At 38.6% G+C, this 24,767-nt stretch overlaps 2 long non-coding RNA genes across 2 annotated transcripts in view; one reads left to right on the top strand and one right to left on the bottom strand.

The window, feature by feature from the left end:
* Positions 1-24,767, bottom strand: part of LOC148219726 (uncharacterized) — a 75,994-nt gene that overhangs the window by 42,186 nt on the left and 9,041 nt on the right. The gene's annotated exons all lie outside the window — the stretch shown is intronic.
* Positions 1-24,767, top strand: part of LOC148219727 (uncharacterized) — a 177,967-nt gene that overhangs the window by 147,200 nt on the left and 6,000 nt on the right. The window lies entirely within an intron of this gene.

Here is a 24,767-nt window from a genome sequence, read left to right as displayed (position 1 = left end):
TAAGAGGGACATATTGACAATGACATATCTGCACAGTCTGCAGCTTCTCTAATTCCAGTTTACTTTAGGTATGTCAAAGGTTGTCTTCTTACCAAGTACAGCCCCACAACCCCAGCCCAAAAAAGAGGTAACCTGGTGTTTCCTTTTGTCTGTAACCTGGGACACTTTCTGATACACAGGATATGAAGAGAAAATGGCTTTCCAGCCATCCCTTATACTTACTTCTCCCAGCCTTTAGTATGCCTTCAGAGTATTCCTCTGTAAGAAGAGCTGCACAGAAGGAGATGTAGGTGATAGCTGTCCTGGGCATCATTCTTGCAGGATCCAGGTGGCACTGAAGAGAACGTGCTCTGAAGTTTATGCAAAGTGAGCACAGCTTCCCTGCAAACTATCCTAGTACCTGGTGTGAATTACTTCCTAGAGGGCCACAGCTCACTACCCTCACTTAACACACTGAACCAAGTATAATTCACATGAGGAAAATTGATCACATACAAACTCAGACACTGGCTCAACCAGTTTACTCCAGTAAAATGCAGTAACAGAAAAAGTTTCAGATTTCATGAGGTAGAACATTATTTTACCTTTTAAACAACCATACATAAAATCATCTATCATAATGCATAATAGACATAGTAACTCAGTCTTGTATCTTACTCATGTGTTAGGTCTAATATATTCATTGGCACGTGCTGATATATATGAACTTACTGTTTTTACACCTATTTATGTCAATTGAGTTCAATTCTTTTAAACAATAGCAAAAGAAGGGCCAAATCCATAGATCTGAATAACCTGTATCCTTTAAAAATGCAATTTCACCAAACTCTTGTGGTGTAAATGAGCTGTTTGGTTGATTATAGACATGGTTGCTGCACTATGGCACACAAGATGACCACAGACTAGCAGCTGTATCTTTCTATTTTTAGTTCATTTTCATTAAAATTTATATGTAAAGTAATTTTGATAATTATAAAAAAAATACTATACATTTGTGATGCACATCCAACAGTGACAACACACTGACCACACAGCAGAGCAGGCTGGTAAAACTTCGGCTATAAAATTGCATTTCATATGAGAGCTTTCAGAAAACATAAGTTTATACAATATGTCGAGTAACATATGGGCCAGTAATCAGTAATAAGTCCATTAGATGTAATAAACGGTATGAAACATGCAGGCATCTGGGGTGGGATCTACAGTTTTGAATTAGGTGCTTTCTGCCCCATATATTCTGCCTTGGGAGGACAGTCTGGACATCTAGTAAATTGAGCAAGCGATTAGGGAGTCTCTGTGACACCCCATGCCTGGGCTGCAGGCAGGCGCCTGCCCATGCTCCAGCTCTGAGCCTGGCTTCAGTGAGCAGGTGAAACTGTACTTGTGCTTTGTTGGGAGGCAATGAGGGATGAAGACGTCCTGCCCTCCCTGCAACTTCTTGTTTCCTGCTCCTTGTAACAGCGTGGAAACTTTCTCACCGCAGCACAACAGAGTAATTCCAGTGCTGAATGCTTCAGATATCAAAGAGGTGACGTGGTGCTGTGCAGAGACAGGGACCCTGTGCTTTCACCAAGCACAGAGCTCTGCTGTTGCAACTTGCTGTTTCCTTTCTCTTGACTAGAAGTCTGGAAGACAATGAGGACAATCATCATTCTTCTTTCTTGCTTTGGACACACAGGAGTGGGAAATTACATGCAGGCTTTCTCAGGCTGTGAGAAGGACTGAACCCAAGTCTCCCACAAGTTGACTGAGTGCTTTTGTTATCCAGTGAGTGCTGGCTGCTCCTTTCTCTCTTGAGACAAACGAATTGACCACATCAGCATTTAGATGAGAATTTGATCCTGACAACAAGTAGTCACGTATATTTGGAGGGTAGCACATAGGTGGGAGCTGTGCATCATATAAGGCAGAGATTCGGAGCTCAGCACTGAGAGCTGCAAAAGGATTTCCGATTCAGAGCTCTTTTAAGACTTCTAAGTCAAAGAAAGATATGCCCAGGGCTGAAATTGAAAGACAGTATCTACAGACCTCAGTCTTACATTTTCATGGCGTAGCTCCACTCTAGTTCTACTTTAGCCATGAAAGCCCTTTATTTGGTGTAGTTCATGCTTTCATCTTGACACAGATAATTGGATCTTTCAGTTAGGATGAACTAATAGATAGAATCACTGATTTTTGCAGATATTTGACCTTTTAAACAAAAGATTTTAAAAAAGCAAAGTAGAGACTATGACATGTTCTTATTAGATTTTATGCTTTATATTCATACTCAAACATATCAGGAACTCTAGGACAAATGTAACCTCTGATGTCTTGGTGATGTTGTAGCCATTGTCCTTCCAAAATTGGGGATGTCCATTAATAAATGCTCACTGAAGAAAGGGTCAATGTCAGGATAGGCACATATAGGCTTTGTTCCTCAAAAAGAAAAAAAAATAGAAGGGAGGAAAAAGTGTTCTTCATTGACAGAATTCTTAAACTGTCCCCTCAGTTTTATGCAAATTATTATTATTATTTTCAGGATCTCAGTATTAAAAATTTTGCAGGCTTAAAGGAAAATATTATATACAGTGGAAAATAGAAGCTACATAATTATTAGTAGATTAAAAATAACTTACCCATGAATACATAGTTAAAAAAAGAATAAAAGAACATGCAATTACTAGAGCTCTATTTATTAATACTTTCTGGCCAAAAATCACTTGGAAACAAATTGGCAGAAAACCAAAACTCCCTGCAAGTGCAAGTACAAGACAGCAAAATTAACACAACCTTGAGTTCATTTTAGCTGTGAATAGTTAAAAAAAAAAAATCAGCAAAAACCACACAACAAACAAACTAAATCCAGCCCAAAAATCTTTCTTTCAACATGTTTATTCTTTCTTCATTGTGTACTTTTCCCCCCCATTTAAAGACAAGCATTTGAAAAGCTAAATTGCTTGGGACTACTTAATATTTTCAAAGAGAAACACTTAGATTACACACAAGATCCATAATTCCAAACTATAACCACAATATTCAATCAACTTTTGTCACTTAGAGCAACTCTTGTCTAAAGAACCTCAAACACTATCAGTGATTTATGTCCAGTTTGAATCTCAGTCTTATGTCTGTTCCTATACACTTTCAAAACCTTACTACAACCAGAGAAGCAGAAAGTTACGCCTTTCTGTCAACTTTGTGCCCTCCTAAATCTTTTCTGGGTTCACAGAATTTGCAGCTTGTAGGGCTCCTGAGTGAGAAGTGATTTTTCACAATTTAGAAGGCTTCAGGTATTCACCTTCCATTAGTTTGTTTAATTTTCATTAAAAAATGAAATGAAATGTTAGGTGGGAAATGTCAGGTTTCACAGGAACCTGTGGTGAAGAATTTCCACCGTGTAATTACCTATAGTGTATGCAAGATTCATCTCCTCTGATTGTCCTGACTTGCCCTTTTCTGGATATTCTCTAAACCTATGACAAACTTTCTGAAAGCAAAAGAAAATAGACCCACTACAGATTTACATGACAGTAAAATTATTTTCTCTGCATCCTTTCCTAATACTTTCCAAAGTTAGCATGCTTTTTTGATCACTAAGTAGATTTTGTCATGAAACTTTCTGTTATAAACTGAAGTCCAAGTCCAGACCCTACCCTGACAGTAGTCAGCTCTGACCATTTATTTTATATTTTCCCTATGAACTCGAGGGGAAAGGAGAGCAAAGTCTCCTTTCCTGATGTCCTGTGTACATCAGTCTGTATTTATTTTGTTAAATTTCATCTATACTTTTAGTCCCCAAGTACATAGTCCCACAAAGTTCTTCTGCAGTTCTGCACAGGTAACTCCATGGTTACTGTCCCACTCCCCTTGGTTCTGCCATCAAAATTTGTCATCTCTTGTATACACCTTTGCCAAATCAGTGAAGTTTCCTAAGTTTGTGGCAGTCAGCTGTCAAGCACATCTGCACAGTCATGCAGAAAAGGGACAAATAGCAGAGCTACAGAGGAGAACAATGACACAGTCACAGATTTGAATTATTTGTTCATACATTCATTGGAGTCTCGATTCGAGGAGACTGACAAGGGAGAGATGAGATAAAATCACTCTTTTGGAAAAAGTCATCTCTAAGCCATGGTTTTGTTCATTAAGTAAAATTCCTGCAAGGCATATCTGTTGATAATATTTTAATGGGTTTAGATTTTAATACAGTTTCAGCAAGTCACACTTAAATCAATTTGGAGCCCCTCTATCAGACTTAAGTGAAGAAATACATCATCAAGTAGCTACTTTGTTATTATTTTCATAGCAGAACTACTACAGCAGATTACAGGAATTGCTACCATGCACACTTGTCTAGAGTACATAAGAATTGAGACACCTCAATACACTGTATTGTTACCAGAAATAACACATAGACCCACAGCAGCTTTTCAGTATTCTTCATTGTGACAGGAGGCAGAAACATTCTCCCAGTTATTCATTATTTTTTTATTTATTTACATGCTAATATACTAACACACAGGCACTGTCCAGAAATGATGTTGCACTTGCCACAGTCAGACCCTCCTTCTGGCAAACCAGAGCTAGCCTGTGGGCTGTGTGTCTTGGGTCAATAAATTCTGATGCTGCTGGACATATGGACACGAGGAGGGTATGTACCAGATACAGCTGCTGCTTCTTGCTAATGCCTGGCTCCTTGAGCTTCCCAAAGTCAGCACACAGAAGGATGGCATAAGAAATTCCCAAGTAATATAAAAGTACTATCATAAAAATAGTGCTGCAAAAGTGCTTTTGGAGCAGTGCCTAGCACACGACCTGCAGATAACAGAGCATGAGAATTGCTGGGGAGGGACATAAGCAGGAGCAGCTGTGGTCCAGAACAATTGGTTTGCACCACAGACATTTTTTTTCATCACCCCAAAGCTGTAGCACTCCAAGGAGGAAGGGAAAGTAAAAGACTCCAGGGCTATTTAAATTTTTGAGGAACTGTTCTGGGGTACTCTTGCTTTCTGCATATTAATGCAACCTTTTCCTGGCAACCTTTGGGCCATATAATACATTCTGCACTGCCTCTGCATGCATGCCATACCAGCTGGTTTTGTTTTTGTATTTCAGGTGGCACTTGATGTGCGGCCTGCCAAATGCTCCTGAAAGGTTAAGTTGGGCTTTGACAAGGGAAATAACCTCATATTAATCATTGTCCCAATTTTTCTCTCCATCCCCTGCTGTAGTTTTTAGCACTGAAATAACAACATAATTGAAATGCAAATAGATAAGGCAGAAAACAGTAAAAATACCTATTTTCTTTTAGTTCATTGAATTTCCAAATAAATGCAAGAACATTACGTGACTTAGAAAACAGCAAGTAGCTTTGGACCAAGTTATGTCATGGTAGTGTATGCCCACTGAAAATTAGGAAACCATTTCCTAGGCCACCTTACTTTGCTGCTGGCTGTATGCTCTGAAGTAACAGCACAGTTGTGCACTCTGCTGTGTAATCTGCACCAAATGCAGATTATCATTTGAGCTACAGCAGTAGCCAAAACACCTTCACTAAAAGCTGTTCATGAGTCCATAAATCAGAACCTATTCCTAAATTGCCAGAACCTTAGTTAACCCAATGTGAATTTTGTGACAGAAAGTTGCAGGTTGTCAGTGAAGTAAAATTTTAAGGTGCTTCTTTAAACACAGTGATCTTGGGAGCAGTGAGGAATCACAGGTGACTAAACTGAATGCCTGAGAGGAATGTTGCCCTCTCTGTCCCCTCCTATAGTATGCCCATTGTTGGTAAAGCTTGTCTTCCTTTTGTTGGTGTTCATTGTGGAGAGAAATGCACTAGTTATTTACTGGTGGAAATGAGATGGCAGTAACAAGCAATGGAAGACAGTGTTGTTTTTCATTTTGTATTGATGCCCTTCTACAGAGGCATGTATTTCTCATATTATTCTTCTCAAAGCCCTTATTGTTCTGGCTTCCTGTTACAAATCAAGCTGGTGATGGCAGCCCCATGAAATCCCATTAGCATACTGAGAGCAGTGTATTACAGTACCAGGCAATAGAATAAATGCAGAACAATAAGTATAATAGGGAATACATTACCCCAAAATGGAACAGCCCCTCTGTACTGAACTCCAGTTCTATGAAGGTGCCTTCTCCAGTGTTTAAAATCAAACAAACAGCATTTTTAGGGTTCAGTTGCACTGCCAAGTAAAATCTATCCTGTTCAAACCAAGGGAAACAGAGATACAAAAGGTGTTATGCTACATGTCCAGGTGCAGCCATCCATCTCTCCCTGTTCATGGACTCTAATTTTAATGTCTTTTGACTTCCAGATATAAAAAGCTTATTATTTTTTGATATACAGATGCAACTGGACCCTGCAAACAGCTGAACTTACTTTAGAGTCTTATTCTTTGCTTGGCTGGCATCAACACAAGGGTGTGATGGCAGCCTTCAGAACACAGGTTGCCTTTAGAAGAACCAGAGCTTGTGCAGCCTGAGCTAGAAGGAACATTGCTAGTTTGTAGCCAGTCAAGCAACAGTCTGCCGTGGATGAGCAAGAAGACAGGTGACACATCAGCACATGCCAATACCTCAGTCAGGCTGGCAGCTCTCAGGGACAGGACTGCAAATCTCTTAATCTCTGCAGCTCTCCTCAGGTGGTCTTAAAGGTCTCGAAGTGAAGGTAGGTACATTTGGCAGCTGCAAGACACTTTTGGGGGAAAAGGGACAAGCTGACTAGGATAAGGAACAATTCTGCAGAGGAACTGGCATTTACCTTTGCCTCAGACAAGGACTGTAAAAGCCTCTTCAAAGACGTGGATTCCCACTACCTGTCAAATACTGGGTGCGTTCAAAGGTGGGAAAGCAGCTGTGTTTTTCCAGAATGAAAAAGATGATCAATCTGATAGACTTTTAAGAAAAGCTGTCAAACACTATAAAAAAGCAAACCAGACTATGTATTGGCATACTGTTTCTGATGACTAATCACTTTCTAGTTTTAAATATAGGTTTTAATTCTAAAAGTGAAAAAAGAGAGTTCATATTTTTTTCATGAGAGCTTCTGCATTAGTAACTTGCAATGATATAATGATATGGACTATAATTTTCTCTCAGAAATGGTTTAATTTTTAAGTGTGTCTGTGGCTTTGTGAGAAGATCCACAGGGTCTCTTAGACCAGCAAGTCTGCAGTTAGATCTGGGCACTCTCTTTGCAGATGAGCAAAAGAGTAAAATATTAAATGAGATCCTCACAAAGAAGATTTCTACTGGGACAAACATTTGCAAGTTTGGTTGTGTGGCTGGATATAGCTGAAATGCATTTTCACGGGTCCTAATGCTTAAAGTTCATGTTACTTGGTGTATTCTTCTGTCATATCCTTTGTAAAATTCAAATATCAAATGGGGAAAAAAACCAACTTGAAAACCAAAAGAAAAGAGGTGATGGTGTGCAATATCTTTGTTCCATTTTTCCAAATAAGTTAGGCCTGCTCTGACATGAGGAAAAACAAGGTCTTCGTGAATTAGGCCAAAGGTGGGAATGGGCAAGGAACTTGAACATCTTCAGAAACCTAGGAGAAATGTTCAGTTCAGGAGTTCAGACTGAAGTTGGACAAAGGTTTGAAGTTAAGAGAGAAAGCTGACACACAGAAAAGCATCTGGACTGTTCTAGTTTCATTTAAGCATTCATGCAGCTCTGCCTCACCCCACAAGATGACAGTTTCATAATAAGCATGTCAAACAGCAGACACAGGCCTCATTATGTGAGCAGGAAGGAACTTGTAACGATTTCCCACCTTAGGGTATCAAAGATGTCCATTTCAGTTTTGTTTAGAAACACAGAACCTTCAAAGGACCATTGTGGTTGTCAAGTATAGATAAGCATGCAAGAAATTTTTAAACCACATAGATCCACAAGATCTCTACTTCACCTAGTACTGCATAGTACATGCCAAAGAAAAAACTCTTTCCTTTTAAAATGGAGAGTATTCAGTAAAACAGATGAAAAATGGGGTTGGCCCCCAGGATGGGAGCATGTGAAATCACCAAAGTTACCATTATACGCTGCTCTAGAATTCATAAACTCCATTTGCTCAGCAACACGTGTTTGGGAAGATTCAAGAATAGTCATCTTAGCAAACATGGCATCTGTCCCTAACTCCAAAATAAATGCTAAAGTATTCTTAGCTATAGAAAACTGTAAGACAGGAAACTCTGTCATGTTTCATGATGATAACTCCTTAATAAAGAGATGTGGGGGGTTAACAATGTTTTTCAATTAAAAGCCCCTAGTAATCCATCAAATGTGGAGGTATTCATATGTCCACGCACAGTGTGAGAGGAATGTGCTAAAAATGTCATAGCTGTAGAGCAATTGATTGCACCACCTTTGGAATTACCAGCCATTGTGTAATTGTTTTTCTCACTATATTATTATAATGCTGTGTGCATGCATTAGATGTGATGAAGACCTATAAAACACAAATTACTTCATGTTCACCTACCTACTTCAAACTAATGCCCTTGTAAGAGTCTCCTCAAGCAACCTTGAAGATGCTTCATTTCAGGAACTGCAGATGCAGTGCAAGATACAGGGTGAAATGATTTATCCCTCAACAGCTTGGAAGTTCCCTTTTCACACTGTGGGCTCATGCTTTCTAAATAGTTAATAGTTGTTGTGAGATCAGTCCTGGAAACATTACAGTTGTACAAGAAGAAAGATATGTATTTTTTCACATTAATCTCATATTCTTCAATAGTAATGAGTGGCATACAAGCTGGTCCTGAAAGTTCAATTTCAGATTAAACTGACCTTTGAGACTGAGTGTCCATTAAAGTTTAAGATTTAAAAATATATGTGTAGCATAAAAAACCTAAATCATTAATGTGATGCACAACATTCAATGTGAGAAAACCATTAACAAATATTTCAATAAAGCACATTCATTTCTAAATCTCCATAAGAAAACCTTATTACAGCAGTAATCCACCCTGTAATACCTTCCCCTAGCGCTAAAAGTAAACTGGATGAAAATCATCTCAGAGGTGTGTGTAAGCATACCTTCCTTTGAGCAGGAGCATATGAAGTTTTATGACTGAGCTTCATTTGTTAAATAGTCCGCAGAAGATCTCAAGCAGTCGAGGCATTACTGCTCTGAAAATAGATGTGATTTTCCAAAGCTTTGCTTTTCAGATGTAGTCCTACTTCTCCTTCAGACCTAATAACAATACAAAATAATCTATTCCTCTTTGAAAAAATAGATTAAAAAAATAGTTTGCAAATTATGCTGTTGACTGCATGCACTGAGGAAATTCTATCAGCTCGCCTAAGTACCTCCTAGTAGCCTGGTCAGATTGGTGTTCTGCTGTGTAAAACCCTACTGTAAAAAGTGCTTCCTGTCTCACAGACCATATGCTGGGATCCAGGACAGCCTTTGGAGATCTAAGAAAGTCTTTAGCAGTGTAAATATAAATTGCAGTCCTCAGAAAATCACACAGCTCTTGCTTGAATCTGCAAAGAGCTTAAGGTTACAGCATTACATTACAGCTAACATTTGGTCATTCCTGAAATGAATGGGAACCCCTGCCAGTATGACACAACATTGTCAGTCTCATGTGCAAGCCCCTCTGATTTCAACAGTCCAGATCCTAACCAGTGGCTTAATACAATTGAAATTGTGAGAGCACACCTTCCAGATGGGGTGCTGCAAAAGGCATGGCCATTGCATTGCCCCCAAATATGCCAGATGATGGAGAGGATACACCATTCCTGCTGCTTATAGAAAATCTATCTCAGTTTTCATCCCTACTTGAGAAGATCCTAAACCATGTATCTGATTGCAGAGCCTTCCCTCCTCTTTTTTCACCTGCCCTGGTAAGACAGGGACTTCTTTATTCTTGGGTTTTCCTGTTGTGGATCCACTTGCTATTGAATATATCAAAGCAAAGTGGGGACAGATAGTGAGTGTGAATGTGTCCATCTGTCATACTGAACTAGTCCCTGTGTATTGACATCAGACATTTTATCAAACGACTGTTTAATGTAAAATACACCTTGTGGGAAGAATAAGGCAGACTGTCTGCTCTAAATTCCAATTGCAGATTTCAAGGTATGAATAAGTTAAAGGAATTTGATTACAGTGACCTATATTCAGACTGTTCATTCAGTTACATCAGTCCAAAACTGCACTGCAGGATGTCTGGTGCCATATGCTGCTTTCCAGCATGCCAGTTGATGAGGCAGTCAGTAAGGTATTGCACTACTAAACTGCTTCTCCTGGGAAAAAAGAAGGAAAGAAGATGGGAGGAGGGAGGGAGGGAGGGAGGGAGCTAGAGAAGGAGGAAGGAAGGATTCCAGGAAGGAAGGATTCCAGGAAGGAAGGAAGGATTCCAGGAAGGAAGGAAGGAAGGAAGTTTTTCACACACTTTTTGATGTTTTTCATCACCAGTTTGTGAAAGTGTCAGATATCAGTAACATCCTCACAGCATTATTGCGGAGCTGCACGGGCTAGCAGACTTACTACTGTTCTTGTAGCAAATATTGTGCTCTTGGACTGTCTGCCCTCCCTGACAACTTTCACTTTTTAATGCAGTTTAATGTAAGTTTAGTCAAAAACTAGTCCTTGTTTCACGATTGATGATTCCTGTCTCTGCTTAGAAATCCATCCATTGTGAGAGGGTAGACTCCTTCTGTTTCTACAAAGTGTGTTTGTCACAGCATTCCCTGCTTTCGTTACCTTTTTTTCCCCCCTTTCTGTAACTGTTCTGCTTTGTTTAGGTTCTTTTCTGTAATTTTATGCAAAGTAAACTAAAAAATATTGCAAAAGATAAATAAAAATCTTAAGTGGATATTTCGCATCCAAAGATGAGAAGGCAAGTTTGAATAATCTTTGAGATGTAGCATGAAATCCTGCTAAAACTCTGGCAAGCCACCAGCACTTTCAATAATACCAGTATTGTACTAACCTGTCAGAGAACTTCACTCTGACTTTTTACACCAGGTAATTGTTCCTGTGGTTCTGCTGGCTCACCAGGGTTTTCACCTTCACCAGGGTTTTCACACCACATGGTTTTCTCACTTGCAGAAAATGGTCATTAAATCTGTCTCTGAGACCTGTAGAGGTCTCCAATAAGATACACACTTGTCTAGAGCTCTTCCTGTAATTTATTGCACCCATTCCCTCATTCCCAGGGAGTATAAGGTTGGAATTGCTCCTTTATTCCCAGGAACATATCAAAGTAATGTAAACCTAGGCCGTGCAGAGGTTTTGGAGGAATAGCTGCATTCCCAGAAAATTCTAGGAAAACAATGCTGCAATTCCTACTCATTGCCTCGTCCTGTCTTGTTATTACACACCTCTCCTGCAGAGATGGCCAACATATTTGGTGGGGAAGGCAGGAAGAGGTCACTGAGATACACTTTCACTAAGGTTAGAAAAACTCAGGTTGCTTCACTGCAGATTTCTCAGGGGAACAATGCAGATCCCTCCACTGTAAATGAATTGTGTTTTCTAAGATAAAGCAACATTTTGATGATGATTCCCAGTTATTAGAAGAAATATACAGCATGTCAGTAAAGCTAATATTTTAATCAAGTGCTTTGTTGAACAATTAAGCTATTTGGTTTTTCTCTCTGGACTTAAGTAAAGGGGGAAACAAAAAATAAGGCTTTTCTGTTTGAATTCTCTTCAATTTTATTTTGGCTGAACAAGGAAGAAAACGGGGCCTTAGTAAAGCCAGTTTTATCATTTCAACTAGTACACAAATATTTGACTTTTGCATGAAACCTGATGACACTAAAAGTGGTTGTTAAAGAAAGGAAATCTCATATCAGTTGCCAGCATTTTTAGCTAAGGCAGCATTTACACAAAATCTGTTATTTTTATTGTTATTAGCAACCTTTTTTGGGTCCCAAGCTTTCCACAAATTTATTTTTCTGCTTTTAGGAATCTATAGGAAATCAAAACTCAAAACATTATGAGAAAACAAAAAGTATTAATATTTTTGCGTATATAAGTCATATGGAAAGGTAAGCAAGTCACATAATTTTATTCCTAGAACTATTCTTAATAGTACTGCATATTTAAGCTGAGGAAGGCATTATAAATTAGGCCTAGACACAATATACTTATTAAGTTTAATTTTTTATAAGTTCATATTTTCTCAGAAAGTATAATCAAGCAATCTGTCTTATTTTCAACTCAGCAGATAAAAATAATCTCTTAGTGTCGTACAAAGAAAGAATTGTACAAATACTTCATCATGCATATTTGCACAAAGCTTTGCTAGCAGCACCTCTTCATCTACAAAGCAGAATTGCTTCACAACTTAGTTTGGGAATTTTATTTTCCCTTCATCCAACAGAGGTATCCTCAATAATTAATGTTTTGGTCAGAGCTCCCACAGTTATTTAAAAATACCACAAGCACTTTATTACTAATTGAAAAAGTAGATAGCATGTGTCCTTGTTTCAGCAGCCTTTATTTATTTGGTGGACATTTTTCATCAACTAACAAACATTTTATGTTTGAAATGCTGCATAATTGAATGTTCCCTGTCTGGAATGTTAATACTTGGCATGAAGAAAAGGAAGTCAAAGTGGAAAAAAAAAAAAGTAACATTTCTTTGACTCTCATCTCAGTAGCACCAATTAGCTACATGAATTTTCCATCTGGTTTCACTAAAGAATACGTGAACAGCTGCATCCTACAGGAAGACAACCTGATGCAGCCAAGAGAAACTGTCAAGCACCTGGTCATTTCCTGATACCAGCTCCACTACTGCTGCAGATGTCAAATCACACTGGGTTTGCCAGCTAGCTTTGCACAAACTCTACTAAAAAATTGCCATTGGTTTGCTTTCTCTTAGTGAAATCTCTTTGCTATTGATCTAAATGGTTTGTATTTATATTTTACTTCATGTCCATAGGACTGGACAGCAAAACACTGTATGTCTGGAAATTTATGGGCTTCACAGTCTCTAAACAATAATGACACCAAACTAATGCTGCAAATTAAAAAGAGATTAATGATTTTATTTGGCATGGTCTAACGCTGCTGTTAACTGGCAATATATATTGTGTTGGGCAGTTGCACCTAATCTATTTATTTTCATGGTGGAATATCTATCACTTTGGCCTTATGTTTCACAGAATATCACGCAAACTTTCTCATTCCTCAAATTTAAAAGGAAACGCTATTTTAGACCCTCTTCCTCCCCACCACACCACCCTCCTGGGAAAAGAAAATAACTATTACAGAGATGGATAACTTCAAAATGTCTGACTAGTTGACTTACAGAAATGGAAGTACTGACATTTTCAAGTCTTTTGCATGAAGCACAAAGTTCCTTGCAAAATACCTGGACTGTTTGCAACTGCCTCCTGCCAAAATTCTTGAGGGAATACCTTTCTCCTTCTTCATTGTTGAAGCAATCTTCCTAATCACATGGCATTGTTCGGCTCTCTGTCTGAATCAGTGGAAGGCTTATATGGAGATAAGACCATCTGTGGTGTTAGGCAGAGAGTGAGAATGCTTTCTGGAACTGTCAGGGGAACTAGATTTCTAATCTTTTTAAACTCAAGGATTGTGAACCCTGTAACTTTGACCTTTCTTATCAGGAGATCACCTAACTGTAAAAACTGCCTGCCTTATTAAATGTGCTGATACCATGCCTGGGGTCTGCAGAGCAGTGAATACAAAACCATCTTAAAGACCATCCTTTAAAATGGCTTCTAATATCTATAATCCTTCTAGTTCCATACGGTCCAATAAATTTTCTTTCTCCCCAGTTTCTCCAGTAATTATGTAATACAACTGTTACAAGATAGGTTTTGTTATTGTACATGCATGCACGCACTGCAAATGCAGCCAGGGTTTGCTAGCAGAGCTGTGCCCAGAAACAGGGAGGATCCTTGAACAAGCAGTGCTCTGTGAAGGTCTCTGTTCCAAAGACTGTGTGTGTGTTGTCCTCCCAAGTCATCAGCAAACACAGACTCACAAAAACAGCAAGGCCACATCTGTGGGAGCCTGGGCAGGCTCTGGGGGTGGCCTTATCTGAGTTATGCTGGCACAACTGAATCACTGCAACCCAAAACTTGTGTCAGGCCAGCTCACACTGGGACCTGCAGTGCAGCAGGGGCAGCCTCTTCGTGCCACTAGACTGGGAGGGACAGCTTTCATGACACAAATGCTTTACTGTCCCTCATTCCTACACAAAAATTTGTGCATCTCCTGCACTTTCAACAGGGAATTGAAATACGACCAAGGGCCTTAGCTAATTGCAGGTGCTTATCCCATGAAAGCCACAGCATAAGTTTAGAGCATTTCAGGACACTTTGTTAGTTCTGGGTGGGCTGTTTCATCTCACTCCTGTGTTCACACCTGTCCCCCAAGCACCTGTCCCTCATTTTTTTCCTTTCGCAGTTGAGAGCTATGCCCATAAAATGGCATAAAATGCCCAATTATTTGGATTCCGATTGATGATGTTTTAAGTAAAACTGAATAAAGAATGGGAAATGCATATGATTGGTATGCAGCAAACTAAAGTTGTGATAGTGATTATTAAAATTCAGCACTCACAAGACTCACAAGATAAAAGCAAGTTCTTTTATGGTATGTTTTCCTAGTCCTCAAAATATCCAAATATCTGTATCTATGAAAAAGTACCGACTTTTTAATATAAATATATAACTTTTAAAGATAGTATCTGAAGCTAAAACTTCAGATATTTTTAAAAACATATTTAAAGCCTTGAAGATAAGCATATAGATGAGTAATTTTTAGATCTTGAACTATTAGGTTTTCTTTTTATGATGAATTTTTTTAATCAGAATGTAGAAACATATCATTTACGTGTATATTCTCTCTTCATAATCCATTCTGTTGCAGACTATCTCCATTGTTTGTCTCTTGCAGGCAATTGCCCTTGTCAATAACTATAACATGACAAAATTACACTTTAGATCTGAGAATAGAAGATTATAATAGGAGATTCTGTAATTAATTTTCAGAGCTAATATCCATAAACTAAAGATTAAGCTTCAGCAGATATTCTTATTCATTATTGGAGCTATTTGTGCAAGGTTTATTCTTGGCTCACATTCAACACGTTCTACACTTGCCTTATCTGTATACAGGCTCCTGTTTCAAAAGATTTATAATAGGTGTACCATTGTCTATAAAACCAGTTCCTGATATTTAGCTTTTGAAAATCTGCATTTGTTCAGTAATTTCCCAGCTCTATCTTACCCTCCTTAAACACCTCTCAAGCACCTAGTCATTATTAGTATCCCGTAACAGTGTAACTCTGTTTTTAAGACTCTTTTATGATGACAAAATCCCTGATAAGGACTCCTAGTATATCAGGCTTTATCACTATAACCCCTGCTGTAACAGCATCCCTCTACAACACACAAACAAAGAGCCTTTTGAAAATTGTTTCAGGTTGTGCAAAGTATCCATTAGACAGACACATAAAGTACATCGTATGCCCACACTGGATAGCAAAAGAGAATTGGACATCATGGTAAAAGCAGCTCCTTTTTTTTGGTGAAGATCTGTCCAACTGAATCATTTGGTTTTACTTACTGACTCACTGGATGAACCAAATCCTGCAAAGCAGAGAATTGTGTCAGACAGAAATTATGAACAATAATTCATTTAATTATAAGGTGAAACACAGATAGCTGTATTACCCTGCACTGCTTTATTCAGAAAACAGAAGGATAGCGAACCTGTTGAGGGAAATTTATTTTTATTTCTTCTGGTGTATAATTCCACCCTTTTTGCAGTCTTTAAACTCTTCATATTTTGTCATGTAGTAAAAGTTCATACTCTGAAGCATCAATCTGCATATGTGTCTAGATACAAAGCAAAGCTCTTTTAATTCCATAATTGCCACTACATAAAACACACACACAAATATATAGCATCAGACACCAAGTTCTTCAGTGTTTCCCATCAAGTGTAGGGCTCTGCTGGGAGAAGTGTTGGACTAATAGGGAAATATTTAATGCATTTCTTATTAAATAGATTGCCCTTCATTTAATCCTCATGGTTGCTGGCAGGCTAAAGGCTAGAAGCAGCAATAACACACCATCAGGGAAAGGTGGATAAGAGGTGCTGGAATGCAAAACTGTGTATTCATGCATGTGGAAACATACCAGGAAAAAGAGAGAGCCAAGGAGAGAGAATGAGTGCAAGAGTATAGAGAAAAAAAAGACAATGGTCATTCAAAGGGTGGGAGAAGCAGAGGTTGAGGGAGCAGCTTATTAGCAGCAGACCGTTCTGAGAATCTCCACTGGGGAAACAGAAAGTGCAGCTTCAAGGCATTGCTGTGAAAACCACTGGCTGTGGTGTCAGTTTTGATGTGGTTCTGTTTGTGTCTGCAGCTGTGGCTGCTTATGCTGCTCACATCACTCCCACAAGCCTGAGGAGAAGGCAAGCTTTTCGGTAGCATTGGGTAGGTGCAAAAAAACAGTAAACAGAGCCAGTGTACTGAGACGGGGAAGGAAACTTTTGCCTGTGAGGATACGTCAAGCCTGTCCCACTAGCAAATCATTTAAACCACCAGAACAACAGCTTAAACTCCTCCAAGCAATAATGTGCTGTGCTGTGCTGTGTTGTGCTGTGATTTAGAATGTCTTGAGTACAGAGGCTTGTACCAGAAATTGTCAGCATCAGTGAAAATGTGTGATGTTGGATTGGAGGATTTGTGCTAATTCTGTGAGTAAAGCTTTATACAGGAAACTGCATAGCTTTATCATAAACATTTCTTAAGGAAGAAGGTGAAAAGATAGTGCTCAGTGACTAATTTCAGACACTACAAACCAAGAGAAAGAAAAAAGATACTCAGTGGATGTCAAATATGTTCATATCAGCCAACCAGTTTTTGGGTTTTTTTTCCAGTTTCAGTGATATAATTATTATATAAGCAAAATCAAACATTATAAATTAATTTCTCATTCTATTCATCAAAGCAGTGGGACCCAAGGTATGACTAACTAGCTATGTGTAAATGACAGAGACTAAAAGAATTCAAATTAATTAAAAAGAGGTGAAAACATGAATTGATAGTTTTTCCATGGTTGCAACTTTTTCTTATCACCTTCTATGTTCTTTCTTGATGCACTCATGTGTAAAATAATGCTGCTGCTTGAATCAGTCTTCCAAACTCTTTTCAAGTTCTACTGTGCACTCCAATCTTCAGCGACAAGCACTTAAACAAAATGTGCTGTGCCTCTGGATTTACTGTGAACCTCTTAAGAGATTCTTCTGGTCAGCAAGCTCACTTGAAAACTTGACAATCTGGCTTTTTTTTTTAAGTTGTAGAGGAGCTAAATTAAAATAACTGGAGAAATCAAACATAGGAAATTAAAGCAACAAATCAAGAGAGGAAAGGTGAACAGAATTAAATGGTCAGTGATTCAACTGATAGCATCTCTGATCATGGATACTTGATGTGAACTTCACACCCCTTACAAAAGTACTGCCAGTACTTCAGTAAGATCATCATAGCATCTTAATACACATAGTAGGACTAAAAATAATCATGTGGTTTTTTCTGACTTCATATTTATGTAGTGAGATAACTGAATATAAGCTATATCTTTAAAGAGATTTCCATGTAACATTATTTCTGATGTGACCTAACAGGAAGTAGACAATAACAGAACTGCATCCAGATATATTTTTTCCCCTTGAAACCTATTTAGAGCCCATTTATTTAAGCCATAGCCCTGGTTTCATAGTCCTGAAACTAATTACAAAGTTGGTAAATAATTTTTTACTCAAAACCTCAAACCTAAAGCTAAACAGGCAATCTTCAAAGTAGGCTTCAAAAAACCAAGGAAGACGTATCAATGGTACCTATGCCCTTTTTTTTATTTTGTGGGTTGGTGATATGGGTGCCCACCTGAGACCACCTCTCCCATCTCCCTGATGAGCATTTCACATGGCATCTCTTGCAGCACATTGCTTCTGTCAACATTCCCATGTGGTCCATGTTCATATTTTGTCAGCCTTACTGCTGTGTCGGCGCAGTGGCCTCGATTCGGTCACATCCAGCAGAACAAGGCTGGGAGCAGCTCTGCCCCACAGCCCAGCCATGTGTCTGGCACATGGGAGTGCCCCTGGGCACTCCAAGCTCTCAGAGACAGGAGAGGATGGAACCCACGCCTCGTCTCAGCCATCGAGCAGACCGGTCCCCAAACTAGCGGATGAATGAAGCTGCTGCTGCAATGACATCAGTGATAAAAACCCTCCCAACAAAAGCAGGCTCTACTCAATCTGAAGCAGAGCGTGTGAAGTTTTCCTCTCTTCAGCCCTGAGCCTCCAGACCTCCTTACCCAGGCTGTAACAACATTGTGTTATCCTTTGGACGCACGCTCTCAAATGGCTGTGGTTAATCACTTGACTTTTTAAGTACTCCATCCATCACCCAGTGCCAACCCCAGGCCTCCAAAGTCAGCTTTCTGCAGCTCACCGGGATTATCACCCTCTTCGATCTTCTAGGGAAGCTGTTTCTGTGATTCTCACTCTAATACGTTTCAATATAGACCTGTCAGGCTGGCAAAGCTCTAACACTTGATTTGTCTAAGGCAGATAAGCACTGTTTGAACAGGCTCATGGGGGTCTTTCACACCTATTCTTTCTGAAAATATTTCGGAGACAAAACACTTGCACAAAGCAGGAGAAATGTAGAACTGCAGTGCCTTTGTGAGTGACTAAAAATAGCATGTCATGGGAACTTCTTTTTTCCCCCCAAGTCTGGTAAAGAGAGAGAAAAGTAATCCTAAATGTGCTGTCCTGCTCTACACAGGACTATATCTCAACCCTGAGATATAGTCATGAACTGTCAAATCACACACAGAGGCTTTCATAAGATACAAACCTACAACTCTCGAATGTATTTTAGGTCTTTGGTTTTGCTTTTGGGGTTTTTTTTCTGCCACTGTCTACTGACTCCCATATAAAAAATAACCTTTAATTTTTTCTTCTTTGCAGAAAACAGCTATCTCTTAATGATCAAATAATTTAAGAGGAATATACATTTTCATACAGCTTTTTTACTTGATTTTTTCAACATTTTAGCCCTGAGATAGGCACATGAAAAGATCTCCATGATGCCATCTCAACCTACTCCCATTTAACAACCTCAGGTGAAATCCTGCCCCATTGAACTTAATGGTATTTTAAAGTAAATTGCAATGGCATTGGACTCCTTACCTATTTCCAGAGACAGGCTAGAATAATCTATCAACACATGTTACACTTTGAATCTAATGGATGAAAACTGTTTAAGAGCAAACTCAGGGTCTCTGGTTTTCTGCTTGCTGCTGCAATTCTATTTAATTTAAATTCTGCAGTATGTATTTTATAGGTGCCATACAATGCCAACTGAAGGTTACCACAATAAAGCAGGAAAAAAGATGAGGACTACAAAGACATTGGCAGTGTATTTTAATTCAGCTGAAAAAAAAGTGACTTCTGCTTTTATCATCCTTTGTATTTGGCAAAGGTTAGAGTTTATCTGTTTCACAGGCTGCCAGAATGCTGAGCAGATCCTGCCATTGTCTCAGTGAACACTGAATTGCATATTAATTGAAGATCTAAGGCTCTACATCAAACAATAGAAGTGTAACCAAACATTGCAGACCTGGGACAGGAATGCCTCTAGAGCTAGATGGGAATGTTTGATTTAACAAGGCCCTTTAAATGTTTCCTTCAGAAACATTGATAAATCCTTTGAAACTTTGACAGTGTTTTGCCACTAGCTGCAGCTAAAAATTATTTTCTGGGGATCAGCCTAGCATGCTTACTTTGTGGTCATGTCCAAATGACCAGAGTTAGGAACAGCCCCAGTATGCCAGGTCCTAGGGCTGCTTGAAACAACACCTCTTGCAGATTAAACGCCTCGCCCCTGTGAGGTCTATTGGCCGCTCACACAGGTGCGTTCTTGCTGCTCCCTGATGAAAGGACAAATGAGACGAGAGCCATGAGAAGAGCTGCCTCTCATCCTTCTAGGAGGTGCATGAGTGTTGAGAGGGCAGAAATCAGCTGCCAACGGGGAGACTTAAACCAGCCAAGTGACATTTGTGCGCTGCTTGAATAAACAGGTGAATCCAGCCACACTGTAATGCATTGAGAATGTCTATCAGACACAGAAAAAAACACATCTCCTGGATATCATATAGTATTTGTACATACATAAAATGGAAGGAGACAGATAGAACTGAGCATTTCTCCAATAAGAGACACTAATAATATAATGTGCATCACTAGAAGTGGAAAACAGGAATAATGCCAAGGAATTTAATGGATTCAAATCCATATAAAAATTGGCCTCATAATGATTACAACATATTTAAGTTTCAGAAATTGATCAAAGCTGTTTATCTGAATAGATCTATTCTTTTATGGAAACTTGCATTGGGTCTGGGCCTTAGCTTTGCTATCCACTTCTTCTTTTATAGTGCTCCTGATCTAAATGACAGAACTTCAGAATTCCAAATTTTATTTCTTTATGTGTGATCCTTCTCTTGTGCGATTTGTTTGTTGAAGAAAACATTGTGACATAAATCCCCATTAAAATAATACAGATATAACTGGCAATAGTCAGTATCACTGTGGCTACTTAACCCCCTTGCTTTAGAAGAAGAGTCACAAATAGAGGCTAAAATGTGCATATGGTATCCTAATTACATAGATACCAGCACCCCTTTCAGGATCTGACTCCACCTAACTGTCCTCTATGTACTCTGTGCCATTCACACAAGTTATTTTGCAGAACAAAACCCTACACATAATTTTTCCTCAATATGTTTGCAATGCAAAAAGTAAATAGTGCATAGATGTAGAAGATTTGCAAGTATAAGTGATTAATGATAACACATGTTGTTTTAATGCACAATCTTTTTAACAGAGAACGGATGATAATCTTCAGCAAGCAATGGTGTAATTTCAGATATGGTCCAGAAGTCCAGGAATCAGACATTTAAGTAGGAAGTAGCTTAAAGCACTACGTATCTGCCATAATTTTAGGCTCTGAATGCTGTAAACTGCAGCCAGGAAAATTTGCATCTCAGGGTTGGATATCATCCAGAGAAGATCGTCAGGCTCCAACAACTTCTTAGAGACTTACCATAGCAACTTCCATCTCTACCTCATCCGTACAGCTGACTCTTTCCTTATGCCCAAACTTTGGGGATACACTCATAGATATCTCCAGTAAATACATAGGGTACCTGACCATTAAGGCTGCAAAGAATAGGTGAACGAAAAGATCTTGGAGCTCTGTGTCCGTATTTAGCAAACAGACTGTAAGTGACAGAGGTTTACTGAATTTTTCTTTCTTTTCTTGTGGGCCTATAACCGATGTGTTACAGAGACCTATTTGTTACCAAGTGTCTCCTCTATATAGTTGAACGCACATGAACCCTGTGATTCTAAGACACAGCAATAAAAATAGGGAAAAAATCAGGATTTTTTTATTTTTTAAAATGTGAGATAAGGGAGGTAAATTCAATGAGCTAAGACCCACTCTGTATAAAACTTATACACCTTTCTCCTATTACTATAGCAAAATGATTTTGACTTCTGTCTATATTTCATCAAATTCTTCCAAATGCTGGTTTACTTCATAGTTACTATTCACAGACACTAGCATTAGACAGGCTATATAGTCTAAATAAATCACGCTTAGTGCTGTTGTTGAAATATTCACTTCCATAAACAATGAAGTGTGCAAGAATATTATCTCTATACAAAAAAAGTTATAATGTAAAACCTGAGTTCCTGAGATAGAAGATCCTATTTGTGATTTCACCACATGTTCAGAGATGACTAACAAGTCCCATCCTGACTCAAGATCTAACAATAAAAGCATGCTTCCCAGGTAATTCTTCAAGACAAAGTACAACTTCAAAGGCAAGAGTAGCTCCATTCACAAAACAAGTCACCTACAAAAGCTGTCAGATGGAAGAAAGCATAGCAACCCAAAAGCATGGCAAAATGGAAAATATTTTTTTTCAGAGGGTGATATGCACACTTCAAAGTCAATTGGAACATATATGAAAATCATTGTTACAGAGTTTCACCTATATATTGCCACACAAAATGCACACAAGACCGTATTTAGTCTCTGCTATACTTTTTTATTCCTTCATTCACTTCTACATTAATTCAGTCATGGTATTCCAGTCACATAACTTATATGCCATTAATCGTGAACTACAACCCTTTCTGCACTCATCCAAAAAACGTGAATTGTTTAGCCAGTTTGGGGGTAATGGTTACATAGAAGTCCCACTTGCACTAATCTGCATCCAATATATTACCTCTTCTTTAGAAATTGTTGTCTTCCTCCTATTAATTTGCTTGCAAAACGTTTTAAAAGTACCTCCTATTCTTGTGTAAAGCCACACAGTACAGATGGGGCTTCTCAAAGAACCTTAGTTAATTACCTGTGCAGTTACACAAGCTAAGCTAATAAGGCTAATTGAGTTTTCTAAGTCACACTGTAAACTCATTTATAGAAGGGATCAGTCTACTAATCTAAATATCTGGTGAGTTTTGCCTGTCTTCCAACAACCAATGGACATAATAAATACAGCAGCCAGAGATTTTGAAAAGTCTTCATTTATTGTCAGTTGCCATACAGTACTTTTTTCAATGCTTCCCAATCAAACTTCATCAAGTGAACACAGGGCACTTCCTGTAGAGCATGGTCATATTGCTGTATTTTGGGTTTGTAACACAAACGCTTGCTTGGCAGCACACTACATATTGTTTTCCCATCCTACATTTGGAAGGCAAAGAATTTGGGTCTATTGATTAAAAACTAGATGTGGATATCCAGGGACTCACACAGATTTTTTTTTAATTTTTTTTTCTTTTTTTGCGCTTTGCTTTGGTTTTGTTTTTTGGGTTTTTTGGTTTTGGTTTGGTTTGGTTTGGTTTGGTTTGGTTTGGTTTTTTTGGTTTTCTTTTTTTCTGGTTTTTCTTTTCTTCAGCTACATATGCAGCACTGGAATACCCAGCATGCTTGTTTCATTATATTTCCTCCCAAAGAGGAGCTCTAAAGAGACATTTCTTTGGCTGCTGAATGCCCTGTATTTTCTCTCTTCACTAATCATGCATACTGTGCAATGTAGAGTTTGAACTGCTAAGCATAGTGCGATTCACTTTCTTATGTGAAAAAAAAGCAGAACTGTTGCACTTCACATCAAAATCAGTGAGTTTGTAACTGCTGGGACTTTTAATGATTGATGAGAGCTTTGGCATAGTTTCTGTTTGGAAAAGAGGGCTTTGAACTGGTGGATGAAATACCAAGAGGAGAGACTTACATAATGGGCCCATCTCCCCTAATCTCCTCACCAAAGAATACACAAGGAAGAAAAACAAGGAGTCCCTTGTAACTCTTGCAGTGACGAGCGTCTCACTTAATGTATTCAGTTACTTATTAGTAGGCCAATATAAATCTAGCACAACAGTGTGCAAAGTCAGCAGGGGGTCTGAATCCTGATGTTATTTTTCCCACCACTGAATAAATGATCCCAACCACCAGCTTCAGAAGCTCATCCTCATTAGTATGTATGAAATGAACGGAATAAGCACTGAGAGATTTATATTGTTCTGTATTCAATTTAATTAATAAGAGACGGTGCTGATTTCTGGAGGAAAGAAAGAGGCAATGTCCATAGATTACTGTTCACCTTTCATTGTTCTTAGTGATAAAAATCTATCACAGCACGGCAGCCTTTAAAAGTACACTCATCATTTTCTAATCCTACTGACATTCATTAACCAGACCTCTTAGCAACATGCATATTATAATGTGCCACCATCACTAAGGTCACTGTAGAGTTCACATTACAAGCCCTCTACTTACAAGGCTTTATAACTCAGATGGAAAATTTAATAACCAAGGAGTACTTTTTGCTGTAGTATGTTTGACTTTTGAATTCTGGACAGGCCTAACCAAAAAAGACCCACATAAATGCCAAACCAAACCAAACCAAACAAAACCCCCAACTACCTGTTAGGGTCAGATACTAATTGACAGCAATTAGTACAGGTAAAGTCACTGTGAAAACAGTTCCCAAGAGGCATGAGTGGCAAATTCATTCAATTACCATGAAGTAGATTGTGGAAAAAGGTGGAGTTTTTATGTCTTATCTGACATACACAAAGACAACCCCAAAATCAGGATTTGGGCTTGAAAATTTCTGTCTCAATACATTGAAGTCAGCTACAGTTTGGCCACTCATTCAAGTGAGACCAAGACTTGAACCAGACTTTATAGTTTAATGCCTTTTTATTCTATTTTACATTTATGGTTTTCCTAATTTTCTGTTTTCACTGGGTTAGGAGGCATGGTTATTAACTGCTTAATGTTACTGACTCTGTCTTGTGAGTGATGTTCAGGTCCCATGAAAAGTCAGTGACATAACTCCCAAAGACTTCTCTAAGTCCACTTCTTTTCCCCAAGCACTTTAACCCACATCAAACACAGCACGTTTATAAATACACTTTGATTTTTATTTAACTGAACACCCAACTTAAAGATTTTAACTGAACACAGGCCCAAGCAAAAATGTAATACTCGAACATCAAGTTTTATTTGTGTCTTTGACATAGTGTTGTAGCAGATATTAAAATGCACATATGTTTTCTGCTGATTTTCTGTGAACAGTAATGCATATTCCACACAGGGCTGAAAGTACAGTCCAAGAAACATCCACAGGAAGTTCCTGCCAAAAGAGAGGAACAAGGACAGACCAAATA

Source organism: Sturnus vulgaris, chromosome Z (assembly GCF_052056855.1).
Source record: "Sturnus vulgaris isolate bStuVul1 chromosome Z, bStuVul1.hap1, whole genome shotgun sequence".
Taxonomy (NCBI): Eukaryota; Metazoa; Chordata; class Aves; order Passeriformes; family Sturnidae; genus Sturnus; species Sturnus vulgaris.
Note: the sequence above shows the minus strand (reverse complement) of the source record. Positions and strands in the feature narration are given on the sequence as shown.